The sequence below is a fragment of the Schistocerca nitens genome, chromosome 5 (genome assembly GCF_023898315.1).
Source record: "Schistocerca nitens isolate TAMUIC-IGC-003100 chromosome 5, iqSchNite1.1, whole genome shotgun sequence".
NCBI lineage: Eukaryota > Metazoa > Arthropoda > Insecta > Orthoptera > Acrididae > Schistocerca > Schistocerca nitens.
In genome coordinates this window covers 659,183,566-659,204,405 of record NC_064618.1, presented here as the reverse complement: position 1 = coordinate 659,204,405, position 20,840 = coordinate 659,183,566, and the positions used below count along the sequence as shown (strand labels likewise).

The 20,840-nt window shown below is 43.2% G+C and overlaps 1 long non-coding RNA gene across 1 annotated transcript in view; it reads right to left on the bottom strand.

The window, feature by feature from the left end:
* Positions 1-13,341, bottom strand: part of LOC126260797 (uncharacterized) — a 113,998-nt gene extending 100,657 nt beyond the window's left edge. The window contains exon 1 of the long non-coding RNA XR_007546647.1: positions 13,202-13,341. This is a non-coding gene — a long non-coding RNA (uncharacterized LOC126260797). The remainder of the gene's footprint in view (positions 1-13,201) is intronic.
* Positions 13,342-20,840: the final 7,499 nt, after the last annotated feature.

The window sequence follows — 20,840 nt, the reverse complement described above, 5'->3', positions numbered from 1 at the left end:
CAATCTGCACATCCGGTGGTCCTGGACGCTTGCTGCAAAAATTTGTCGTGGGAATATAGGCCTACGTTTAGCAGTAATGCAGGACATCCTGTTATTCTGCGGGTTACTGTAGAAGGGCAGTGTTGCGTGTTCTTAAGTGTCCACGAGCTCGCGAGCAATTACGCTCACAAAATGCTCAGGTGAGGTTTCTTCGTGTCAGTTTTTTCCCTAAGTGTCTCGTTAGCGGCTCGCTAGCACGTTATCCACAAGTATATACACGCAGTAATGCATCATAACGGTTCTCGTTCCAATCAGCTCCGTTTATTAACATTTCGAGAAGTAAGTCTGTGACATATATTTTACGAGAATTCTGGGAGCAACCGTTATTTACGAACAACAAGAGAAACAACCACTGCGTGGGGTGGAATTCTCGTGTTGATAATTCCAGAATCGGTATCTACTGGGTTTCCGGAACGTGACGTCGCAGAAGGACTAACTGTAATCCCCCCTTTGCCAGGTATGCTAATGTGATGAGCACTGATTTCTCGTGACATATGTAGAATTTTTATGGACACAGTGGCACCAAAGCGTGAGGCAGCAACCAACAGTGAAAGAGAAGGCAGATCTAGTGTCAGTGACGAGGGCAAAAGTCGATCGATCCGTAATTGCAACGATCAGTTAGTTTTAAGCGTTAAATGTTTCACATTCTGTTGGAGTGATGTTAAGCTCATGTTTCCGCATAATGAATTTCTAATTGTTTCTCGGGCCTGACATGGCATACCCATAAAGATTCAATGAGTCGGCCGGTTTATTAAGTAATGTTGATGATGATTACATCGGCGGAATCATTACCTGAGTGCTTGGAAGATGTTAAGCATGCTTGTGGTTGTGTTCGTGTGCACCACTCTTGTATGAGACAGATCAATGTAAGTGGCCAGTCTTAACAACCAGCAGGTGGTTACAGCAGGCGGTCACAAGGAACGTACTTTGAGGAGATGAATGGACTGAAAAAACGTTGGTTTTCCAGTGAAACCGAATCATTTAAGCTCATACGAAAGATCCATTTTGAAATGTATCGACGGCCGAAGTGGCCGTGCTGTTCTAGGCGCTGCAGTCTGGAACCGCTAGACCACTACTGTCGCAGGTTCGAACCCTGCCTCGAGCGTGGATGTGTGTGATGTCCTCAGGTTAGTTAGGTTTAACTAGTTCTAAGTTCTAGTGGACTAATGACCTCAGAAGGTGAGTCCCATAGTGCTCAGAGCCATTTGAACCATTTTTTTTCATGTATCTTCACGTTTTCACGGCATAGTTCAGGACGCATCAGATTCCGGGAAATCAAAATTTATCTGCAAATGACATTTCAAGAATTGAAAAAAGGGTTGTTTGATTTCCATGTCTGTTAACATGCCCAGAGAAACTTTTCTACCTTTCAGGATGGTTTTGTGGGACACAGGTAGGTAGCTGAGTGGTGTACGCACGCGGTGTTTCATCTTTCTGTCCAGTGGTCACTTCTGTAAGGTTTTCACAGCAGCAGTCCGAGAGCTTTAGAGTTCGTAACACTAAAGTAGGAAATTTATCCACTTAACGCTGCCCCACGAGACTAGGCTAGACTAGTTGTTTTCATCAGGTATTTCTTACATAAGTACAGGAGCGTGGGAGTTAAATCCCAGTCGGCCGATTAATATTTCTTTCGCCTATGAGGTATTTATATTGCACAGTTAAATCACACATGCATGGAGAACGTGAACTGTGGCCGCAGACGTTCGTTCTATGCCCATGTGGGGAAGCGCAGCACTTTATTTCGAAATCATCTTGATATTGCCTCAGTCATGTATCATTTCTTAAATAAGTATAACTGTGCCATGGTCAGTCCTTTGTATCATATATTTTATGTGTGACCTTGTATTGGGTCCGTATGGGGGGACCCTAGTCACCCGCAGGTGTAGACAAATGAGAGGCGCTTTCCGGATGCAGTTATGAGGAGAGCGACTGGACGGGCTCCCAGCGTATTTCGGTAAGATGGATGGGACGTGACAAGATTTATGACTTAGCAAAACATAGAATTTGCAGATATCGCTATATTAAGCATTAATCAAGATTTTATTAAATATAGAAATAAATATTATTCCTACTGTGGATGTACACCGACGAAAAAAGATCGCAGCACCAAGAAGGACGTGTTCGACATAAACGAAAGTTGGTCGGCCTATTTCTACATCTGCCAGATTATGTCTATTCAGATTACATGCTATTTGCATAACAGCGGCCTTAGCAGTGCGACGATGAGAATGGAAATCAGGTTTGCCTTTAATACACATTGTGAGTGTTAGTTACTTTTGAGAGTGGACGTAGTGCATTGACAATAGACAAGGACGCCATTATCAACACCTCACTGAGTTTGAACGAGGGTACGTGACAGGGTTACGAGGAGCTAGTTGTTGCTTCTGTGATACTGAAGAAAGACTGTAAATCATAACTGGCAGCGGTGGGCACAAAAATGTATGGTCGCAAGAAGACCAACTTACGTACGTCCTGAGAAATCAATTCACAGTACTAGATCCAATGAAGCATGATGTTCGCGAGTTGAAAACTGTTAATTGTTCCAGGCATTAGAAGAGATTCACATTAACAGGGACAGGTGCTGAAAGCATGTGGCTGCGTCCGATTTGACCAAAGGGTAATGTTAAGTTCGCTCACGTCACAATACACAGTGTGAATAAAATCAAAAACATGTGCGAATGCATAACTGCAATTATTGTGCCGTCGTTGCCACTGTAGAGTCTTGTACCAGGGGAAGCAAGGAAGAGGATGTTATTTGGTGGCTGGTATCCTATTTCCGTAACACCATTGCACCCATGTATTAACAGGGTTCTTTATTCATAAGAACAAGAAGCTACTCATCTTTAAGCAAGTTGCTGTGGTACAAGGTCTTCCGTAAGGTCCATGTTAGCCTCACGGCTGCTGAAGTACAAGTCCCACTGCTACACTACTGTTGTCGCTGGTACTGATTGACTCTGATCTAGAGACTGTGACTCTCACTGTGACTGTGACTCTCATTGCGACTTACTGGGTGAGGGTCTGTGAGGGACTGGCCCTCCTGCCGTGGCGGCGATCTAACTACTGGCGGCGGATACAGAGTTGGCGGCGCATTGCTTGCGAGTCTGTCTTTGGCCTCTGTCCTGATAGGCGCTCTTGATTCAACTCCTATTATCGATCTTCTTGCAACCTCTTTGCGGACTGGTGTGCTGGCAACAGCCTATGCCAGCACAGAAGTAGATGAATGACTCCTTAAGATGCCATTAAATCTTACGTCAAATCGTAGCAACTCATTTTCCAGAGAATAAGGACATACTCAAATCATGGCGGCGAATCCGAGGCTAACTTAAAAAATAGCTAGTCAACGGCCATTTACCGTGGGTACCATTTTTTTTCCAGCAAGGTGGGGACAGCCCTCTAGACAAGTATACAGATGGGAGACTCAAGATCAAATACTACTTTGCCAGACATCTTTTGAGGAACTCAGAATGTTGACACTACTTTACACGAAAGAATAGAAACAGTCTTTACCACAACAGGCATAGTTCTCATTCACTCATACATTCAAACTTATAGATACCATTTAGTGACCAGTAGAAAATAAACATACTTGCTCCATGTGTATTCCATTACCAAGAACTATATTAAATAGCATAAAAACCTCTGTGTTACTCGTGAAATAATAATCAGAAGATAAATGAAACGAAAATAAAACAACCCCCACTGAGGTCCAAGGGTGAATTGTGCAGATCCTTTAGTGGAGAGGGGGAGGGTGACAAAAGATTGAGTGATGTTCCTACTACGAGCGAAGATCGGAAAGTAACGCACAATAATTTTATTAATAAAAAGCGAACTGCTGATTTCACATCAGCCGGGAAGGAATTTCTTCGTCGGATCAAACAGATGAAATTCCGATAGTGCAAGGTCTGGACCGCATGGTAGATGCTGGAGTATCTTCCATGTAAATTCGGCGATTTCCTCACAAACACGGGGTCAGACCGTTGCCATGAAGTAGTTTGACACCGTCAGCATTAATGTGTTGTAGCGTTTGTCATGAAGGGCACGACGCAGCTTATCCAGAGTTATAATGTAGGCTACAGCATTCACAGTGGTCCCGTGTTCAGCAAAGTCCATCAATAACACACAATGCATATCCCAGAACATCGTCACAATCATTGTCCAAAGGGAATGAGTCACACTGAATTTTTTTCGTACTGGGGACTCAGCATGCTTCCACTCCATAGAGACCTGCTCGGTTTCGAGAGTGTAGTGGTACGCCCACACCTCCTCACCAGTGACGATTCCTGTCATAAACTCAAGTCATTCTGCGGCATAACGCGTCAAGGGATCCAAACTTGTCATCATTCGCTGGTCCTTGCTGTTATGTGTCACGTTCTTAAGCACCCAGCCAGCACTAACTTGACGAAATTTCAACGTATCATCAACAATGCCGAACACCTCACCATAGGAAATGTTGAACTGCTGCGATAAAGTTCGTAGCTGCTCACGCCGGCCGTTCGAAATTGCTGCCTCAATGGCTCCAACGTTCTGAGGGGTTGCAGTTGTTGCCGGCGCCCGGAGCATGGTGATCACTAAGGTTCACACGGACATCTTGGAAGAATGCACACCACCTAGAGGAATTGCTTCACTCCGTTTAGTCGTCCCCATACACGCTACGCACTTTCCTGTGAATTTCACTCGTTTTCTACCCTTTGGCCCACTAATATTGAACTACACTTCTGCTCTTCACGATTTGATGAAAGTAACATGTGCGCCATGTTTATTTCGTAGTTCAGGATTCTCTCGGAAGAGCTGTACGTGAAAACAAAGCACCGTCTGTAGCGCACACTTCAAACTAAATCATCGTGAAATTTCAACATTCCATCTGCAATACCAGGGAGAAAGAAATTATTGTGCGTTAGTTTCCATCCCTCCTTCGCATGAGGACTTGTTGCTGGAAGACCCAATGTGATAAGGAGTTTGCTCCTGGGTGCATGAGGTGGTAATACTATAACATTAGTCGCAGTGACTGCTGTTAACGTTCGAGAGTGTTGCAGCCTGGGCCGCAGTTGCAGACAGACAAGTGCTGTTACCTGCTAATTCATGTGTGCTATGCCACTAGTCTCATTTATCAACTAATTACCCACACACCACCTGGCAATGACGCACACCTACGCACTTTCATTCAAGTCCACTTACAAATATTCTATTTTCATACAAAGCGAGCGTCAACACTCATGACAACGATCTTTAGATAATTATCAAAACAATGATAACATTATTGGTTCCTTCGTAATCTTAGTGTCTGCAACAAATATACAGTTGGCTTCATAATACGTTTTATGAAGAGTACTACGATTAGTCTGCCGCGCGGGATTAGCCGAGCAGTCTAGGGCGCTGCAGTCACGGACTGTGCGGCTGATCCCGGCGGAGGTTCGAGTCCTCCCTCGGGCCTGGGTGTGTGTTTGTCCTTAGGATAATTTAGGTTAAGTAGAGTGTAAGCTTAGGGACTGATGACCTTAGCAGTTAAGTCCCATAAGATTTCACACACACACACTACGATCAGTCTAATCGTGGTGCATAATCGCGCGACCGCTACGGTCGCAGGTTCGAGTCCTGCCTCGGGCATGGATGTGTGTGATGTCCTTAGGTTAGTTAGGTTTAAGTAGTTCTAAGTTCTAGGGGACTGATGACCTCATAAGTTAAGTCCCATAGTGCTCAGAGCCATTTGAACCATTTGTGGTGCATAATAGAGTTATTTTGTGGAAAGAAAAATACTTCTAAGATACTTCAGTCGAAATCTTGCAGATGGTGAACGCCACTACCTGAATTTAGTGCTACACAGTACCTAATTAAAGCGTCAATAAAAAAATTAGTTTCCCAAATTATATATCACGTAAACTAGTGCCCCACGTGGTGCTTAATAATCTGATCTGTACAACCTCCTTCAATCATAAAGTGGTATACTTCCGTAAAATATGAATGTCATGATAAATCTCTAATCACTCTAGCCACGGCTCAACGAAGCAAAGGTAACGTCCTAAATATTCAGTGTTCAACAATAGTCAGTATTAGTATCGTTTTTGAGATTTCCTCGTATTCCCAAAAAAATCGTAATTTCTACCATAGCTGTATTCAAAGATAGCTGGATGGACTGATCGTCATGTTCTATTAAGGCAAAAGCATAACTCGGAGGAGCATTCGTACTAAAGCAGTCCGATGACTAGTTTGATGTATCTTTCCACGATTGTCCGTATTGCAGGGCTTTGTTCATCTCTATGTAACTCCTACAACCTACAATCATTTTAACCTTATAATTATGGTCGAGTCGTGGTCTCCCTCTACTTCTTTCATCTCCACAGAGCTTCCTGCATTAACAAATTAATCATTCCTTAATGTCGAAGATTATGTCCAATCAACCTATTAATTCTTTCAGTGACAATGTTTCTTCTACCTGATTCGATTCAGTACCTCTTTATTAGATACCCAACATAACGATCACGGGATTGGTGTAGCATAAAATTGACTGTAAGTGAATTCGTATTTTTAAAAAAATAGCTATCTGTAAGCGACTGAATAAGCAGAAATGTTAAAATAAATATTTCGAGCCGGTGAAGTTAAATTTTGATTCCATTACACACTTCTGCTCATTCTCTTCCGTTATGACTGCGTATCTATTACGTCTAGCACATAATTTATGTTCCGTGTTTCAGCTAAAGTTGTTCATATTTACAGTTCAGTCGTTTCCAGTCGTTTTCCTATGAAATGTAAGTTTTGTGTGACTCGTAACGAGAAAGGAAGTACTTCAACTTCACTAACAGAAGACGGAAGGTGCTCTATACACAGCAGACCCTGTACTGAATCTTGAGACAAGAAAATACTACTTGTAGGGAGAAAATTGGAAGTCGTAAGCCACTACTTTATAAAGGCACACGTCTTTTTTAAAGCCATATTCGATTGCAGGCATATTGCTAGCAGAACGTAAAATCATAAGACACTAAGCTAAAGCTAAGCATTTTTAGAATGCTTCATTTTCACACAGCTTTCGATTTTTTAAAGTGATGGTATGAGGGTGTTTTTGAACAGCTCTTCAACCTAGCAGTAGCGTGCTGCAAGTTCTATACTTTTAAACACCGTCTTCGCAATGTCCTTAGTGCGTGGTGTACTGCAACAGCCTTGCCTTGCTATCGGAAGCGGCGGAGGAGGTTCTCACTTCCCACGCCTATATAAGCTTTGCTGGGCGGGTGCGCAATATTTGCTGCCCTGGGAACCGTGCTATATAGCTGACACCGCAGCAGGCCGGCCAATAAAGCTGACCTTTATGGTTGCGGCTCTGCGGCGGCGGAAATGTGACCCTCCTCTTGTTTACGTGTCTAGCTCAACAACTTCAACGCGTAAAGCTTCATTGTTGCCGCGGGTAATAACATTTTATAGTTTCACCACATGAAGGGTGTTTGTGACTGCTTGTCACATATGAAGAACGCTGCTTCTTATTCATACGATGGTATTAAGAAACGCAAATGCCTCCTTTGTCGAAGTCGTTAACGTACGAATAGTCCCTTCGAATTTTGGTAGCGAAAGCAATTTTCGTCGTCAGTGTTTTGCCCGCAAGGAGAGAGGAGAGAGTGGTGCCCAAATAGTCTTATCGCCAGGGCGTGAAGCACGTTTTCACACTGCTGGGCCACAGTCCAGTGGTTTAGAGTACTTAAAACTGTTAGATTGACACTTACGGTCACCCTAAGCTTTCGTAGAATTATTTCGTTCGCCACTGTACTGTTTTCGCCATCCTGTAAACAACGAACCACGACTCAGTGTATTGTATCAGTGAACTGTATCCAAATATAACGCATAAAATTCTGCAAGGGACTCTACAGTCCATCGCGACCAATACTCCGCCCCAAAATTTTAGATATTATGTACTATCTCTTTTCGCGTTTGTGCGAGGGAAAACTGACTGTCAGCATGTCTGTGTACGCTCTTATATCTCTCTCTTACGTTATTGATATGAACCATACGCGAGATATGCGACTGTGGTAACAAAATGGTCTCATTGCCTTCTTCGAATACAGGTTTTCAGATCAATTCTGGAACTACGTCGTCTTTCTTTTTTAAGTTTCTCGAGTACTTCACCGACTAGCTACAAATCAACAGTAAAAAAATAGATTGAGGCATGGTTTTGGAGATGATGAATGGAGTTGGAGGAGGAAATCTGACAGGTTTTATTTCGAGGTTTGATGTAAGGAGACAGGCTTCCCAGCTTATGATGGACCAAAACGGCCCGAAATGCACTGTATAGCATAGTAAAGTGAGAATGTATCGCCGGCCCTTGTGGCAGAACGGTTCTAGGCGCTTCAATCCGGAACCATGCGGCTGCTACGGTCGCAGGTTCGAATCCTGCCTCGGGTATGGATTTGTGTGTTATCCTTAGGTTAGTTAAGTTTAAGTAGTTGTAATTCTAGGGAACTGATGACCTCATATGTTAAGTCCCATAGTGCTTAGAGCCATTTGGAATGTATCTGACTAAAGGGTGATGGTCATTATGCAGAAGATCCGTTCGATTTCTCAGTACTATGTCTTCTATATGACTTTAGATAGAGACTTGGGGTGAATTCAACTTACGTATAAGACAATAAAGTCCTTCCTTTCAAAACAACCAGTCACATTTACATACATGCAAATCCAGTATTAGGATACTTCTCGCAATAACATTTTAGGATCAAAGTTTCTATATGCCTTTCACAAATGTCCAGTGTGACTCTACCGGATGCACCTCAAAAATACAGATGATGCTCAAAAAGTCACATATTTTTGACAACAGGTCTGGAGTTACTCCATTCACTGCTGTAGGTATGCGGCGCTGCACTTCATCCAAAATAGTTGGAAAGCGAGACAGATAGACGGAGTCTCTCACAAATCCCACAAAATAACATCATGTACCTTGAGATCAGACGACTTCGGAGTCGCAGTCCGTAAATCTCTGCTCGGCAAAAGGCGCAAAACACATGAACCTCTGGAGTTTCCCTCGCGTTTGGCTATGGCATATGGCTGCTCTGTTCTCCATATTCGTACGTTCTGGCATTTAACTTTGGCACTGAACGTAGACTCGCTACTCAGCACTAAAGCTGGAAGGAAATTCTTGTCTTCCGTCTCCGCACACAAGATGAATACACAAAACTCGACGCATTGTTGTTTATCAGCGTCATGAAGTACTGGTAGCAACTGAATCCTGTATGGTTAGAAACACAAATGTCGCCACAAAAGACGCCAAACAGACACATGAACGATGACTAACTCTCAGCAGGCGCAACGAGTAAACTTCTGAGGAACACGTGCAAAACTTTGCAGAATATGCGCTATCTCTTGAACAGGCACACGGGGGCGCCCTGCGGACATTCCTTTACATGAAAGACCAGCGGCTTGAAACTGCTGGTGTCATCGTCGAAAGCTCTGACCGGTAGGAGTTGTAGTGCCGTGCTCTCGAGGAAAACCACAGCGCACAGTTGTAACTGAATTACATCCGTTGAAACGGAAAACGTAAAGCGCCTTTGGTAGCTGCGTTATCGCCATCTCGACTCCACACACATTGGATAATGAACGAGTAAGTGAACGAGCTAACTAGACGCACCATGAACCGGCAACTTGCAACTGGCATAAAGCTAAATCCTTGGTTTACGGGGTTTCCCCTCGCTTCTTGGTGTAATAAGTACAAAGTAAAGCAGTAATCAGTCCTAAGATTGCTTTAACATCACAGCACAGTACAGGGAGTGGTTTGTTGGCAGAGGCATCCTGTTGCCTTCCTTCGACCTTTGACCTGACTTACACATAGAAATGTAAGGTCATCAACGGCTTAATATGGTTTTCCAATCACGGTGCAACTGGCGTTTTTCACATCAAGAAACAATGCCAGAGGGGAAAGAAGTGATAAGTAACATGAAAATCCAACGACTGATCGGCGATTGAACCCGATGCCTCTAGATTTGTTGTCTGTTACTTCACCAATGGGCCACCGAAGAACTCAATACTGTGTATGTTCTATAGAATTAATGTGTTTTGTGAACTGGATTTCGTCTTGAGTCCATCATCAGACTTTAACTCACTATCGTGTTCAAAGAAGGTACAATATTCATGATCGACACAAAAAAGATGCTATGCAACAAGATCGAGCCTCGAGACAAAGCCAATTTAATCTCAGACAGTGCAGTGGTGATGCAGTTAAAAAATTATAAGTTAAATATTAAATAAATTTAAAAGGAGCGAACCAGAAATTTAAAAAAAACACGAAACTCTAAAAACAATGTCTGTATAACAAATTACGTCGAATTAACAGCTTCAATAAAATGAAATAATTACTTGACAAGGGTACTAAAGAATAGCTTGGGGAGGTATCATACATGTGGAAAGTGGTACAGAAACACAGTAAAAGATAGAATTATCACGTGTACAAAAGAATGTATGGAGTTCATAGAGAATCACAATAAAATAAATAAATACAGATAAATGGAGGACTGGGAAGGAACAGATAGTATGAGAAGCCTTCAAAAACTGTATTAAATGACGTTTAGAAGAAGGGAAGTTTTCAGCTGCATTGGGACTGTTATCCCGATGTTTGTTGGTTACCGGGGCTTCCAACAATCTGCATTGTTTGCTTTTGTCTGCTAAATGGAGAACACAGAACTGTCGCTTGCAGCTGTGTCCTTCATTCAGCTCAGGAAATATCGTGTCGTAATTCTGTAACTTCCGCTTTTCATTATGTTCAGCCAATCTAATTCCTAGTAATGGTGTCTCATCTTCAGTAATAAAAATACAATGCACTGTTGTATTCCTCGCATGGTATGAAGTTCTACAGTTGTAAAACTCTATTACACGTGTTCTTGGAATTGCCTCACACACCTTTCCTCGGGCATGGATGTGTATGATGTCCTTAGGTTAGTTAGGTTTAAGTAGTTCTAAGTTCTAGGGTACTGATGACCTCAGATGTTTAGTCCCATGGTGCTCAGAGCCCTTATCAACCTCGCACACCATTCCAGCAAACATTGGAAGGAGCAGCGAAAGGAGCATAGAGGAGGGATACTGTTTTTAGTTTTTGTTTCCTATGCAAGTTGTGATCAATCAGAACAGGATTGTAGCCATTGGTCGAGACAATATATTGCATTATATCGAACTCTGCTATAAAACCTTCTTTTGGCATGGGAGGAATATGAAATCATCGAACATCTACCCACAGTCCTGATTTAACATTAAATGACCAAACAGGGATCATTAGTTCCCATCTACAAAACGTCACTTAATCCTCATAGTTTTCCAATGCTTTCCACAATGTCTGTCCATTTCTGTTCCTCCATTTTTTCTGTATTCATTTATTTCATTGTGATTGTCTATGTGCTACATATATTCTGTTTTTACGATTGTTAGTTGTATCTTTTACTGTGTTTCAGTATCACTTTACACATGCAATGCCGCTCCAACATATTCTTTAGTACTCTTCTCAAGTATGTATTTCATTTAATGGGGATCGTAATTTAATTCAAATGGTTATATAGGCAGTGTTTTGTCGAGGTTTAATGTTAAGTCTCTAAGGTTTTCTTGATTGGTCTCTTTATGTTTATTTAATGGTTCAAATGGCTCTTAGCACTATGGGACTTAACATCTGAGGTCATCACTCCCCTAGAACTTAGAACTACTTAAACCTAACTAACCTAAGGACATCACACATATCCTTGCCCGAGGCAGGATTCGAACCTGCGACCGTAGCGAACGCGCGGCTCCAGACTGACGCACCTAGAACCGCTCGATCACACCGGCCAGCATGTTTCTTTAATATTTAACAATTAGCTGTTTAACTTCATTACCGCTGAAAAGTGCAAGACAATATTTACTGTTCTTTTTTGGAACCTCACTTTTGATGAGTAACGTCTTTTTCAATGTTGTACATGAATATTGTGCCTTCTTCGGCGATGGCAGTTAAAATCCCATGATGGCTCTGTAAGCCTGAGACAGGTTAGTAAAGCAAATAAATTCTGTAGTGTAGACCATACACAGTATTGTGATTTTCATTTGTAAACATTTGGTTTGATGTGCGAGATAAAATTCACTTCAAGTTTCAGTCTGCTGCCATGTACACTGATGTGACAGTAGTCAAGAGATGCCTCCTAATATCGTGTCGAACCTTCTTTCACCCGGCGTGGTGCAGAAACCTGACGTAGCAGGAACTCAAGAAGTCGTTGGGAGTCCCGTGCAGAAATATTGAGCCATGCTGCCTCTATAGCCGTCCTTAATTACGAATGTGTTGTCGCTGTACAAGCTCACCTCTCGACTATGTCCCATAAATGTTCGAAGGCATTGACCTGGGTGGCAAAATCAGTTGTTCTAACTCAACATAATGTTCTGAAATGGAACATCGTCATCCATAAAAATTCCATCATTGTTTGGGGGAATGAAGTCGATGAATGACTGGCAGTGTTCTCCAAGTAAGCGAACGTAGCCATTTCCAGTCAATGTTCGGTTCAGCTGGACCAAAGGATGCATTCGATTCATGTAAACACGACCCATACCATTATGGAAACTCTACCAGCTTGCACAGTGCTTTGTTGACAACTTGGGTCCATGGCTTCGTAGGATCTGCGCCACACACGAAACCTACCATGAACTCTTACCACCTGAAATCGGGACTCACCTGACCAGGCCAAATCGTTTGTCTACCAATCTATATGGTCACGAGGCCAGGAGGGGCACTGCAGGCGATGTCGTGCTGTTAGCAAAGGCGCTCGAGTTGGTTGTCTGCTGCCATAGCCCATACACACCTAATTTCACTACACTATCCTAACATATTCCTTCGCCGTATGTCTCACATAGGTTTCTGAGGCAATTTCATGCAGTGTTACTTGCTCTATGCAAATGTCGCTGCTCTTGGCCGTTCAGTGAAAGCCGTCGGCCACTGCGTTGTCCGTGGTGAGACGTAATACTTGCAATATGGTATTGTCTGAACACTTTTGACGCTGTGGATCTCGGAATATAGAATTTCCTAACGGTTTCCGAAATAGAATGTCCCATGCGTCTAGCTCCTACTATCGATCCGCATTCAAAGTCTGTTAATTCCCGTCGTGCGGCCATAATCACGTTGGAAACTTTTTTGCATGAATCAACTTGGGTAGTCTTGTGAAACGGGACAAATCTTTTTGGAACTCACCGAATAGTTTGACTCCCCTCGATGGCGAGCGTCTGACTAGTGTCAGACGGTATTTTGATGTAGACGCAGTGGAGCAGTGTGCACGCACCAACCAGTATACGCCGTCCAGCTGTGTACACACACACAGCGCGACGCACAGCCGCGCCTGCCAGCCGGCGCCCTACAGTTCACATCCCGCCGCTGGCCTACCGCCGTTTATTTGCTTTGGAAGAGTCCCCTATCTGAAATAGACGCCGTGTAACGAGAGGGGTGGGGATGGTGAGCGGGAAGGGGGAGGGCATAAGCGCTGTGGCTTCCTGGCGAGCACGTCAGTGAGGCCGCGCCAGCTGCTGGCGGTGGACAGAAGACAGTGGTGGCCGCACCGTCTGAACTAAAGCGAGTCTTTTTTTCTGATCTAGTTGATATGGAATGCAGCACTGCATCTTAGGAGGCACATTTTCTAGGTCGCCACTCCACCGTACAGTAATCTAGTCCAGGATGGTATGCAGGCAGAATGACTGTCAGTGCCCGTCCTCATGACCTACATTTTCTTTATCAGTTGCCGTGTCTCTGGCAAGTATTTTTATTTTTCTAGATCAATTACAGGTCTGGGGCCAACGGCCTTGATGCAGTAGTAACACCGGTTCTAGTCAGATCACCGAAGTTTACCCCAAGTTAAGCGCTTTCGGTTGCCACTTGGGTTGGAGACCGTCCGGGCTGCCGAACGCTGTTGACGAATGGGATGCTCTCAGCCCTTTTGATGCAAACTGAGCATCTGGCTGATTGAGAAGTAGCGGCTCCGGCCACGAAAACTGACAACGGCCGGGAGAGCAGTGTACTGACCACAAGCCCCTCCATATCCGCATCCAGTAACGCCTAAAGACTGAGGATGATACGGCGGTCGGTCTGTACCGTTACGGTCTTCCGATACCTGTTCAAGCGGAGTTTAGTTTTAGTTTCGTAACGACGGATTTGGCCTACAGGCCTACATCGCTGACATCAGTTTGTTGCAGAACCGATTATTCTTAGTTCCGATATAACAAATTTCCTAGAGAAGGATAAGTTGCTGTCTACAATTCAGCACGCTTTAAGAAAGCGTCGCTCGTGCGGAACTAAGCTTTCCTTTTCTCAAAAGAGTTGCTGCGAACCGTGGATGAAGGACAACAGGTGGATTCCATATTCCTAGATATCCGTGAAGCATTTGATGCAGCGCGACACTGCCGACTGTTAACAAAGGTACAAGCATACGGAATAGGTTCCCAGGTAGTGTTGATAGTCTCAAAGACTTCTTAAGTAACAGAATCCAGTTGTTGTCCTCGACGGCGAATGTACGTCTTAGACAATGGCATCGTCAGGAGTGTCCCAGGGATGTGTGACAGGACAACTGATGTTTTCTATGTACATTTGGCTGACACGGTATGCAGCAGACTGCGGTTGCTTGCAGATGATACTGTGGTGTACGGGAAGGTGTCATCGTTGAGGGACTGTAGGATGACGTAAGCAATATTTGTAGTTGGTGTGATGAATGGCAGCGAACTCTAAATGTTGAAGCATTTACGTTAACGCAAATCAGTAGGAAAAACGATCCCATGATGTTCAAAGACGGTATTATTGGTCTGCTGCTTCACACATTCTCGTCGATTAAATATGAAGTTGTAACGTTTCAAAGCAATATGAAATGGAATGAGTATGTAAGATCTATAGTAGCGAAGGTGATTGGTCGAATTTGGTTAACTGGGAGAATTTTAGGAAAGTTTGGTTCGTCTGTAAAGGAGACCGCATATAGGACAAAAGTCCGACCCGCTTTAGAGCACTGTTCATGTGCTTTGTATCCGCACCAGGTCAGATTGAAGGAAGACATCGAAGCATTTCAGAGGCGAGTTTCTGGATTTATTACCAGTAGGTTCGAACAACACGAAATCATTATGGAGACGCTTTGGGAACTCAAATGAGAATCACGGAGTGGAGACGAATTCTTTTCGAGAAGCACTATTGAGAAAATTTAGAGAACCGGCATTCGAGGCTGACAGAAGAGGATGAACGGTTACCATCCCCGTTGTTATCTTTTTTCTCTCTCTCGCAATCTATGTTATAGTTTGCCGGTTGCGTGTGTGCCAATACATCTCATATACACGCTGCTTACCCGCTTGGTTCAATGCCCGGAAAGACTCATTGAAAGGGGACCGGCACGAAGTTAGTATTTGATTGATAAGGTGAATATCATTCTAAGATTTCGCAATGGGTAACACGGGTGAGGACTCAAGCAACCAAGTGGGCAAGTAACTAATTACCACGCTCTAAAATGATCTACATTCTCTATCCTTGTTAATTTTAATTCTGTTGTGTACATAATTCCGCGTAGTCAGCGCGTACACAACTTTCCCACCAGAGCGGGCCCCACTAAGCACAAGAGGGCAGGCGCAGCGCTCGTCCTTCTCCGCACTACGAGATGGCGCTGTCTTAGAGACGGACCAAATTCTGCTTCCGCCGATCCGCGTATTAATGTGTAACGCAGCCAATGAGATTGCTGCTAACGTAGAACCTTTTCTCCTCGCGGATCACACCCGCGCAGTGATACCTGAACGCGCGAGGTATTATAACGTGTGTACAGACCTCCGATTAGTCAGTCTGCATTAGTCTATAGTCAAGTTTCAGTCTGCGCCTAATAAGATTATCCTATTCCTGTACAAAGCCACGAAGAGAAATGTATGGACACTTTGTCAAGTATCAGAGATATGTGAGAATAAGATTAACATACCAAGACCAAAGGAACTTCTGATTGTCAATCGTAAATAGCATCCAGAATCAAGATAAGTAATTCTATATTTGTTATTATTTTAATAAATGTGTGTGAAATGTAATAAAGTTCTGTATAAAGTTGGTCACCGTCAACCTGCTAATCTAAGCATGCAAGTGGCATTTCTATCGTCTGACCTAACGGCAGAAGATAAACACGCCACGATAAGACCACGAGACATATTGCTGACACTCACCTACTTCGTTAGAGCGACAAGTCAAATAATCTGATGGTGTTTGTACCGAAGGTCTTACAGTACGCTCACCACACATTCCCACCAGATTTTCATGACTTCAGTTTAGTACTAACATTATTCTCTATGGAGGATGGGGGTGCTATAATCAGTCAGTGAATTCGTGACATTAAATTCATATGGCATTTTTACTATTTACCAGAAATTTCGCAAATGCTGTAACAATTTTTACTCGCTACGTAAGCTATCTCATAAGTGCAATTAACAAAGGAAAGATGAATAAATTCTGTCTTATCTAGCACTGAAGGTGTCAATATTATCAGGAATCTATTCAAGACTCTCTCGCACTGAAGGTGCTTATACTATGAGAAATCTGGTCTCCTTTATAATATAGTGCACTGGGAAAAGTGAGGGATCTACGTTGCTGCATCTGTAGTTCGATTGTTTGGACGTTGGTTGAAATTCGCATCCCATGTTGTTACTTGGACCGAGTCGTTATGAATTAATGAGCAGCGCTTCGGTTCCTCAATACTCACTCTCTCCATTACTTCTCAGCACCGTTAGATTAGTCAAAATTATAGCGAAGATTCTTGGCGGGATAATGGGGTGCAGTCTCATTGACTGCATTAGAATTGTCTTCAGTGATAAATTATGGTAATTTAGAAGGAAGCTGAAGAATAGATCCCTTCATCCGGTAACTCATTGAGCGGTACATAGCCTGATTTGGGAGAAAAGAGAATTAAGGGACAAAATGATAAAAAGAAGGGTTAGGCTGATAATCAAAACTTTTGGCTGAAAAGCATGTGGACATTAACTGCGGAGGGAGAGCAAGACTTGACTACATTAAGCGGCAACAAATGGATGTAGGATGCAAATAGACGTAGACACCTGCTAAGTATAAACTAGCGTAAGCGAGCTGCATCAAACCGGTCTTCTTCCTGAAGATTGCGACACATTTTTCAGATTGGAGAATAAGTACAGTTAAAATTATCTACATTTGAATTTGAATTTTAATTTTTTTCATTAACTTATTAAAACATAATTACATCTGTGCCATGAAGCAAACCTAGAAGCTACCACACACTAAACATTTTAGTGCTGCAGTTAAGGTGGTACAAGTCAAGCATCCATTTATTGCATATCTCAATAAACTGCCACTATCGAACACAACATGTTAAGGTGGTCGACCTGTCTCTACCGCCCTCGCGCGTAACTTAACGTGATGATGTCTGGAGCTGCACGCGCTGTCTGCTGAATGCGAAACGAGAGACATCTGGCACCACTTCCAGCCAGACGCCTCCATTCTTCCTCTGGAGGAACGATGTCTAAACACGTGTATCAACTGACGGGCTCTTTATTTATCCGCAGTCAGTTTTCTAACAATGGAGCACAGATTATTTAAAGATGCTCACAATGGGGGCCAACTCGAGATGATGTTACAACACAAACAGTTTAGGAACTGTAGTTCAGAAGTCGGAAGCGTTCAGCTGAGCACTTAACACATTAAAGACGTTTTTATTTCAGTGCTCTAAGAGCATGACAAAGATTCTTGGATGATATTTACGCTGATAATTGACTCTTTGCCAACTTACTATTGAGATAGCTAAAGTGGGGGAGAGGGGAAGTGGAGTACGGAGTGTGTTGCAGTGTTCTGAGCTTGGTCAACTACTTTTTTCTTCCATACCAGAGATAAACCAAGAAGATGAGTCTAAGATAGTTAATAGGGGTTTCACTGATAAGTATTTTACGGTGATAATTGAATATTGTCATAACCAAGAACAGAATGAATAAAAAGTTAACAAACAAGCAGCCTTATGATTACTACATGGTCTAAGTAATTCCTAAACTAGTATTACACTTTTTATTCCCAACTCATCATGAGGCACTGCGCATATTGCACACGTTGCACACATATGCTTTTAGCTGAGATCAGGAAGATGATGATACCTGTGGCTCTTGATTACATCGTTTGTGCGTTCTCACTTGTATATCTGTAAAAATAGTAGGCACCCCTCCATAATGAATGAGATGATAAGCTCAGAAAAGTGATCATAAAGTATGTCAGCATAATAAAAAAGCATTGCCGTTCATTATGGAGTATACTATTCGAAACAGAAGATAGATTAGGTTTTATACGTCTCCTTGACGATGTAGTCAATGGAGATGATGTGCAGGCTCGGATTATACAGTCATGAGCAAGGAGGTCATCTTGTCGGTTTTCTTGCCATGTGGACGTACGAAGGTACACACCAGGACGTATATCCAGTCATATTATTAAAAGAGCCGGGATATTTAAGTCCATAACAAATGTTTGTCATATTAAGAGGTTTCAATGATGAATAGAGTACCTTTAATTACTAGCATGTCGGAGTTCGTATGCGAATCATGGTATCTACCTTAATAAAACATACACTTCACTTTACTTACAACACCGCTAAACGCGACGCCAATCGACTAAGATTGAGGCATTCTAACTACACTCACTTGCGACGACAACTAGGAAGCTGTTCTCTCTTTTGCTGTGTGTTATTTCTCACTATCTGTCATTTATCATTCACATGTCGACAAAGTCATCGACCTTGCTTTGGTTCAAAACTAACCGATAAACAGGCACACAACAGGCCTTCATTCTTTGTCTCGTACGTAGTCTCCCATAAATTAAATTAAAATATATCTACGATAACCAGACTCTGACCAAAGCGTTCACTTCGTTTTCGTTGGTTGTACATCAAATTCTGTACTTATAGTCACCTCCCATATATTCGGGACTGGAAACTACCCATCACAGTCTCTGTTGTCTGGGATCTGGCAGAAGGAAAAAGAGCGTGCAATGAGCCGACACCTTGAAACAGACCACCCTATCTTAGGGCACCTACAGATTGCCCGCCTGGTATTGAAATTCTGGCGTCTATAGATCACTTAGCCGAGTGATAGCGGGCCCCGACAAGTGCAATTTGGATTGCTGAACATCCTGATGAAGCCTAACCACGAGTCGGCCTACGACTATATCCTTCGCTCTGTTGACAAATACAGAAAACGTGTAAAATGAGAGGCTCACGAAGTAATAATAATAATAATAATAATAACGCCAGGCATTCGTGTTCCTTCCGAACTCTGAACGAAAGGTTGAAATGAAGGGCCTATCCTAAATTATCCAGATATGTGTTAACTCATCCTTCAGTATCACGTAGAACTGCCTCGACTGTAGCACGAAGTGGTGTGAAGTGACAAGACAGCGAAATTAGTGCACGTTAATCCTCCAAATGGATTGTATGTGCTATAGATTTGTGGCATTTTCAGCGTAGCGATAAGCAAACCTGAAAACGATATTGCTTCATAATCAAGTCATAAACGAAAAGTTTTATGTTTGTTATACCCAATTTCAGTTCAGGCACGGTAGACAAAGAAACAGTTCGCATACTATGATGTAAGAAGGTGTGTGCAATTATCCTAACATCGGTCCCCGTGACACTGTGGCCGACAAACCGTACAGCCCCCTAACGTAAAGAGATAAAGTCGTAGTCGGCTGCCTTGTGGACCATTTACTGTCTTGTCCGTAGCACGCCGCTAGGTTCGGTTTGAAAATAGCACTTCCTGTTTACTTCCGATAGCATCTGTGAGGAATCGTACTCTTCCAATGTCAATATTACATGCGTGATCCTGCACATTATGTCGACAGAAACAAAACTAAAGTCAGAGGTGCATCATGGAAGTGACCTCAGTGTATACAGACGATCTGTAAGGCGGAGTGGGCCGTTGTGCAGTGGTGAAAGTGTCTTCGATGAGTGACTGTTCATGGATTCTAAATGACGCTTGTGTAACCATTCTTGAATAAGGCTCGTATGTTTGAGATCCCCTCCAGCGGTATAAAATGGAGACTTCAGAGCAAGGTTAGGCAAGAGGCTAGATTTCTTGAGGCCCGGTTCGATCAGTACGAGTGTGCTACAGAAATATTCCCGGGGGTTAGTGGGAACTATTGGAGGGTAAGAAACAATATTTTCTTTAAAAGCTCTTTAGCAAGTATTTGCAATATACACCTGGGCACTTCTACTCACTTCAACCTTCTTCTCGTGTAGGGATCGTACGGTAAAAACAGGGGAGATTAGGGCCCCTTACAGGGCATGCACGCAGTCATTTTTCTCTCACTCCATTTGCTATAACAACGGGTAAGGAAATTACGGCCAATGGTAAAAAGGTCCTTCCACCATACACTGTCCATTGGATTCCAGAGTACGTGTGAGGACGAAGATACTGCGTATCCGGTGCCCCACCTCACGAGAGCTCTTCAGTGCAAATGAACTGGCTCTGACCACTATGGGACTTAACATCTGAGGTCATCAGTCCCCTAGACTTAGAACTACTTAAACCTAACTAACCTAAGGACATCACAGACATCCATGCCCGAGGTAGGATTCGAACCTGCTACCGTAACAACAGCGCCTATAACCGCTCGGCCACAACGGCCGGCTCAGTGCAGATGAAATGACTGCACAGCCCCTAAACGGTCTGAGGTGCTGAGGCGAGCAACCCGGGAAGGAATGCAGCGTAACAGGGGGAGCAGAGTTATATCCGACCAATCAGTCGGGCGCCGCAGGTCCGAGCGTTTTTCATACTCAGGCCTGAGCGGTCGTTAGCAGCGACAAGCTGTTGACAGCAGCAGGAGCGACATT